The sequence below is a fragment of the Pteropus alecto genome, unplaced genomic scaffold, assembly GCF_000325575.1.
Source record: "Pteropus alecto unplaced genomic scaffold, ASM32557v1 scaffold33, whole genome shotgun sequence".
Taxonomy (NCBI): Eukaryota; Metazoa; Chordata; class Mammalia; order Chiroptera; family Pteropodidae; genus Pteropus; species Pteropus alecto.
In genome coordinates, this window is record NW_006435762.1 from 4,344,975 (window position 1) to 4,352,918 (window position 7,944).

Genomic DNA, 7,944 nt, shown 5'->3' on the forward strand with positions numbered 1-7,944 from the left:
ACGTGGTGGCAATTGAATCTAAGACCATCCAATGAATCTAAAGAATCTGATATAACTAGTGATATGCTGATAAATGTTTAACAAACAACTACCTGAAAAGAAAACAACCCTGATTTACAGTGTTTATTGATTTCATATTGTAAGTACTTCCATTATGGCTATTTTCAAGCTGACAACATAAAGTCACTGAACTCAGAGTTTGGAAGAGATGCCACAATTGGCTCTCGAGCCGGCTCCATCGCATTACTCAATATAAAATGCACAAAATGGTATCACCTTTTCACAAAACTGTTAAAAATTTTTTTAAAAGTCTGATCTGATATAATGATTGACATTCAGAAGAAAGGCATTTCAAAACATGTCTAAACATATAAAGCCCATATAGAATAATAAGGATGACACTTCATAAACTTTTGGAAAGTAAAAAAGTTCAAAACATCAGCTTTGGTAAACATTATCATTCTTTTCAAGATATTATTATCTAATGTATGATGTTGATGGGCCAACTGTCACTAGAAATCTAAAGTAAAAACTATATTATTTATTATTGTCAAGGTATAAATACTTTATGAAAGCAATTTCTTTAAATAACTAAAATTTATCCCTCTAATCAAACACGTTAAATATTGTTCTATTCAAATTGTGTTAAATTTTTGGGAAACGATAACAATTCTCTGATCTCTTAGAAAATGTATAATGGATGCCATTACGTTCTTGGTTCTTCTTTTAGGGCATTAAAAAAGATTTTAGGCCGATCTGTGAAACACTGCAGTGCACTGAGGAGTTATTTAAATAAATTGAGCTGCGGGGGTCCTCGCTTACTGTTGTGTGCTTGGGTATTTAGGTTGGCTTTTTATATTTCTTCCTTCGTTTCATCCCTTCTGCCCGCTGTGAGCTGTCACTTGCTGTCTGAGTGAAGGCCTCTGGCTATTTCACTACCTCCTCTCCATTTCTAATTTGCTGCTTCTAACATGCTGAGCACTAGGAAACAGAGCAGCTAGCCCACCTTCTTTGCCTTATGCACAAAACAGGTTCCCAAAGAGGGCCTGGGGGCACTTCAAGGGCAATAATTTCAGTCCATCGATACAACTAGTTTCCCTACTAGAACTTAATCTGCACATTTCCTAAAACAAGGGCTATGATCCTGTACAACTGAGGTTAGGGCTGAGATCTATATTGTCCACAAATTGACTAAGGTATTACTGTTGTCTCTCATCTTACAACACCTTGAAATATAGAGAGTGACTTTTTTCTGTCTTAGGATATCTCAAAGAATAGACCCGTCCTACTAATCAAAGTTTGATTTCTGACATCAAGTCTGTTACTTTTGCCTCCTCCTATTCAGATTTCTCTACTGCCTCTGAATTGGCATCTGCAGTCACACAGAAAGACAATTATGCCTACAATTTGAGATCTTTCGTTCCTAGGCTTTCCCCTCCTCCTACCTTAAGTAAATTTTACAAAGAGAAACGCACAGATCTTGAGTATACAATACGATGAATTTTGATCCAGGCATATATCTAGATATCCATCACCCTAATCACCATATAAAACATTTCATCATCCCAAAGAGTTGTGTCATGCTCCTTCCAGTTAATTCTCACCCGTCACAACTGTTCCAGTTGCCTCTTTTTGTATTTTATCTGTGACTTCTTTGGCTCAACATACAGTTTTGAGGTTTTTGCCACCTTGTATTTATTGGTGGATCATTTCTTTTTATTGCTGAGTAGCACTCCGGTGTATAAATATACCACAATTTTCACATCCAGATTCCTGTTGATGGACATATGGGTTTTTTCCAGTTTGGAACAATTGTAAACGAAGCTGCCGTAAACATTCTTTTATAAGTTTCTGAGTGGACATATTTTTTCATTTCTTTTTCATTCTTATGAGTGGAACTGCTGTTATTAAGTATGCATATATTTAATTTTATTTTTTTAATACTTCTTTTGAAAATGTTCAAATGTACAGAAAAAGTAGAAAGAACTATACAATGTCCCAATACCCACTATCTAAATTCTAAATTTATTACATATCTATTTCTCTATTCATTTATCAATCCATTGTATTTTTAATACATTTCAAAGTAAGTTCCAGACATCAATACACTTTACTCCTAAATGCTTCAACATGCATATCACTAATTAGAGTTCACTATTTGTTTATAGATTCTTTAGGTAAAATTTATACCTGCAAGATGCACAAATCTTAAGTATACTTCGGATGAATATGAGCGAATATAACCCAAACTCCTACTAAGATATAGAACATTTCCACCATGTCAGAAATTTCCCGCAAGCTCCTTTCCAGTCAATCACAACTTCCACTCACCATACATAACCACTTATAATTTTTTTTACCATAAATAACTTTTGTCTGTTCTAGGACGTTATATAAATGGAAACATATAGGAGGTACACTTTGGTGTAAGGCTTCTTTGACTGAGCATAGTGTTTCTTACATTAGACCAATGGTTGCAAACTAATGGTTGCAAAGTAGTTTGTTAGTTTTTATTGCTGGGAGGTATTTCATTGAATGGATGTGCCTCAGTGTTTTAGCGATTCACATGTTCAGGGACACCTGGGCTATTTTCGATTTTCAGCTATTATGAATAAAGCTGCCGTAAATATCCTTATACATTTTTGTTTGTTTTCACTTCTCTTGGGTAAATATCTATGAATAGAACTGCTAGGTCATAGGGTAGGTGTATGCTTAGTTTTACAAGGAATTGTCAGATTGTTTTCAGACTGGTTGTTTCATTTTGCATCTCTACCAGTGGTATACGAGAGTCTCAGTTGCTCCAGAAACTCACCAACGCTTGGTATAGTCAGTCTTAAAACTTGGCTATTCTAGAGGATGTGAATTGTTATCTCATTGTGGTTTTTATTTACGTTTTCTTCATGACTCATGATACTGAGCATATTTGCATGTCTTTTCTGGGCATCCATTTACCTCTCTTTGTGAAGTATTTGTTCATGTCTTTTGCCCATTTTAAAAACTGAGTTGTATTTTTATTGTTGGATTGCACAAGTTCTTTATATATTCTATAAAACATACATATTTAAGTATTTTTTCCCAGTCTCTGGCTTGCTTTTTATTTTCTTAACAGTGTTTTTTGATGAGCAGAATTTTCATTTTGATGAAGTCCAATTTACTACATTTTTATGGTTAAGGCTCTTTGTATTGTGTTTAAGAAACCTTTGCCAATTCCGAGGTTCAAAGATATTCTGTTTTCTTCAGGAAGCATTATAGTTTTAGCTTTTACATTTAGCGCTGTGGTTTTAAAAGCATTTTCTGAAGTCCAGAAAACACTGCTAACATATGCATTGGTGATATGCAAAAATGAGAACTAACAGCTAACTTTTATCTTAATTTTAAATATCTCTTCTCTCTTGAACGATTTGTTTATATTTTAAAATTTACTCAAGCTTTTGTTGTTGTAAATGACAAAAAGGAATTAGTTTCTCCAATTCTTAACACCAGAAGAAAATCCATTTTGTAGTCTTGCGGATCTATTGAATGAATGTTTACTGGTTTGTGAGCTGACTGGCAGTAAGAGTCCTCTCTGGACTGGTCACAGAGCCCAGGTAACATGCAATGCCCACAGACACAATGCTGTAAAGTGTTGCATGACTAGTTTGCCTACTTCGAGTAGTAGAATCTTGACTAAAATTGTCACATAAAGACTCCTTGGATCAACTGTGTATCCTTAACAATATTGTCCTAAAATTGAGAATCTAATGTTTTACTAACTGAAAATGACAGTACACTTTAGAATGTGTTTAGTAAACTGTGTGTGTGTGTATGTGTGTGTGTTCACAATAAAATATACAGGATGTTTCTTCAGCAAGGTCTCCAGCCTTTCTCGCTGACAAACTGTGAAAGAACTTTAAGAGTCTTAGGAAATATTCTCTCTCCCTCTCTCTCTCTCTCTCTGGCAGATTTTTTTCCTTTCCCATTACACCAGTCCTACATTGTCTTTTGATCCTTTTCTCTGAATTATGCACTAGTTTGTGCACGAACAATTGCTTCCTTGTGTTCAGTCATTTAACACCAATTGCAGAAAGGGTTCTGGCTGTTTGTGTGCAGGTGCTCAAAGTTCAGGTTTTCTACTTTTTTTTTTTTTTTGACTGCACCAACCTCTTTTACATCACTCTAGCAAACTTGTATTAATCTTAATAGAGCAAAAGGAGTTTCCTCGTGCCTCTAGCACACTCCCACCCAATTTTACACTTTTGTTGTTGTTGTTGTTGTTGTTGTTGTTGTTGTTGTTGTTTTGGCCCCCAGAACAGCAGCTAGTTTCCTGAACAATTATGTGGTCTTCTGCTAAGTATGGCAGTAGGAAGGTCTTTTATAGAAGACGGTTTCTAGCTATTCCAGATTAAACGTGGTTTTGACAGAGTCCTTGGACTCTGGTATTCCTGAGCATTAATTTTAACACCCCCTTGATTCCAGTGGCTTTGCCCTTCATTGTAAGCCAGTTAATTTCCTGAGTGCACAGCCTGTGTAGATTAGTATGATTTGCCTAAAATCAGATACATTTTTGATTAAAAATGTATTTCCATATTTTTAGGAAATGGATTGACATGATGTCAAATAATCAACTGAACTAAAATTTTCACTTTTTAACAGTTGTTTTGTCTTCTTACCAACACAGCCTTTGTTGAATGCTCACCAGTCTAAGTTATGCACATTAGTAATTCTCACTCCACAACTGGTTTACTCTGAAAATATGGACATTTAATTATGCCAAAGTCAGTAAATACAATAGGTTTTTGCATGAGAATTCTTGGGAAACATTTTAGCCACCTAAAATATCATTAATTTAAAAACTAATTAGGCTAAATGAGATTTAGCAAATTTCTACCCTAAAGACAAATTGTTCATATTTTTCTTAACTTGTTTGTGCATGTTACCACGGAGACAGTGAAGTCAAAATACACTAGCTTGTGCATTGTTCAGCTCTCCACTTCCGACTATAGATTTGATTAAGTAATCCTGGCCTACTCATTTTGAGAATCTGAGAATATAGCATTGTTTCTTTAGTAAAACTATAGTTAGCATTTAAACATGATCGATAAGGCAATATGATCCAGATCTTACTTGAAATCTTTGCTCTTTCTAATGTGATAAAATACAAAAACGGTAACTCGCTTCCTTCAATTAGTTATTTGTGTGGTAAATGTAATGCTCCTGACTCATTCCTCAGAGCAGCAGGGCTTGATGCTGCTGAAAAAAAAAACCAACTGCTTATTTGGTAAATGCAGCAGGTATTCTTTTTGACTAAAGCACAAATAAAGCAATTTGGGGGTTCGTTTCCTTTGCAGATGCCTTGAATATTTTTCTTCATCTTCTTGCCCTATAGAACACTTAGAATAATAGGAAAGTGCACCTCTTTTTCAATGAGGTGGATTTGTGTGGTCTTGTAATTTTGCTTTTACAAAACCGATTTATGATGTACTTGCTCATAGGAAGCTTGCTTCTATCTCTACTGGGGTTCATCTAGAAAGTCAATCTGGTTATTATTTCCATATTCTATTTCTTTTTGCTCTGAAACCTGGCAGAAAACTATTCTTAAACACTTTAATTTGTTTAATCCATTTCAAGAAGGACAGATGTTATCAATAGCTGGGAAAGGTAGGTTCTGCATATTTAAGAATCCCTTCTCCAATACTTCATGAGGACATGGAAAGAGAAATTCTTAGATTTGTTTTGTTTTGTTTTGTTTTATATATAAATTGTCTGAATCATAGAGAAAAGTCAGAGACCATCCTATTCTGCCCTCTACCCACTACCAGCAAAATACAAGTGGTCTTTTCAGGGAATTTCCAATTTCTTTGTACCCAAACACTCTCATTGTATTTTGAAGCTGACCAATAGTAACAATGTGGCTTCCTAGCAAGAGTTTTATTCAGTAATGGTCAAATCACTCATGCAGCTGAATAATTTCAGTTATCGTATAAAAATGTTCCTTCTACAGCCAACAATGAAATTATTTTATTGCAAGGACAGAATAGACTCTAGATTTTCCTACTTGACTCTATATGGAAAATATTTCAGTAACCGTTCATTTTATATTTCTTTCCAATAATTAAAATATGAACATTTAACCGTATAATTGCAGTTCATCTCAGTAGAAAAATTATGTACATAATTTCTACATTGACTTTTAGAGTATGGGACCCTCCTTGCAACCTCTGAGATGATGTGCCTTTCACAGGACTTCGCTTGGAGCGTATACCAGATGTCTTTGGTGTACATGTAGGCCGTGGTTAATCTATAAATACTGCCTTTGAGAATGAGCTAATGGTAAAGGAACTATCATTTGAATCTGCCCAATAAAATGGTCTGTTAGAGAGCGCAGGGCCAGAAAGGGTTTCCTTCCCCATTTTTGCTGGTTTAAAAGTGAAAGCTGGGGGACTATTTCTCTGCCTTTGGGAAACCCGTTCCTCCGCTCCTAGAAGAACCAGGACAGATGGGCAGTGTATTTGACAAGGAACCCCTGCATCCTTGCTTCAACGCCCTTCTACTCTACTTTAAAAGCAGTACTGTATTTTTTAAGTGTTGGAACTGGCAGCTCCGCCGGTCACTGGCTATACTGAACAATCCCCCATTCAAATCAAGCAGCCCAAACCCAGATTCAGGGGAAAGTTGCAATGCAGCACACAGAGGAGGCCTCTCTGCCTTCCACCGTGTGGAGGGTGAGGTTATGTCAGGCCTCCCGAAGATTCCAGAGGGGAGAATTCAGCAGAGTTCTTATACAGCATCTATTATACCAGTTTCACAAGGAAGATTTACGAACTGGAGGGGGGATTTACCTTAGCTGGCTTCCTTTTACTGGTGCCACCCGGGTCTGAGCCTCCTCAAATCTCCTTCAAGCAGGAGGCCTCGGTCCCTCTCCTTCACTTTGAGATCTCTACAACCATGCCAGATTTTGTAGTACTAACATTTCTAAGTAAACATCAGAATAAAATGTCCCTTTTAAAGGAGCCAATGCAGGGCTAGAGAGAGGAGGCGAGGGAGAATTTGCGAGTGGCAGCAAGGCAAGGAAAGAAAGAAGAGCAAAAATGAAGCTCTGAATTAGAGTAGTAGAATAAACAGGGCGAGACTGCTTTCTCTAGTGTTCTGAGATACAGAGACAAAGGCATCAGGAGCGAATGGACCGCTCATCTCTTGAGGACTCACTGTGCCAGGCCTATGCCAGGTATTTTCACAACTGTCTTGGTATCTAAAAACCTGGGTCACCCAGGTCCCTTTCGCTCTGACTTTTCTTGGAACTGCTCTTGAGGATTTTTGCCCCATCGGAGATATTCCCTAGAAAATAACATCGTCTTAACAAATTCTTGATTTTATAGATGAAAAAACTAAAGGTCTGAGAGGCCAAGTAATATCTCCAAAGCTGCACAACTTGTTAGTGTCCAAGCTAGGACAAGAGTCCAATTTTATTGACTCTCATTCCAGCAGTTTTTGTTTTAATGTTACCTTCTTATTTTACTTAACTTTGTTTGCAGATGGGAAATAAATTCAACATTAGTTAATTCTTAGCCTTTGAGGGAGATAAATCCCAAACAGAGTAGATGAATGCTACCTGGACCCCTCCCTGGGCTCATGCCACTTCCTAGACTTTGTCCATAGGTAGTAAAGACCTAAAGTTGGTTGTTGATGAGTAGAGTGACTGGAATCAGTTTTCTCCTTAAGGAAACAGGGAGAAATTGTGGCTGGGACCAAGGAACCCTTAGAAGCATCAAACTTTACTTCCCTCACCAATGCCTAGCATCAACCCAGGGCCTTCAGCCTGAAGTAACTGACACCGGGTGACATCCCTATCCATCAACTGGGTTTCAGAGCACACGCTAGGGCTTCCCAGAAGAGCAGGAGCCACTAGTGAGTGCTGAACACCCACTTTACCTACGGGAAAATCCCTCTCCAATACCACGGAGAAAA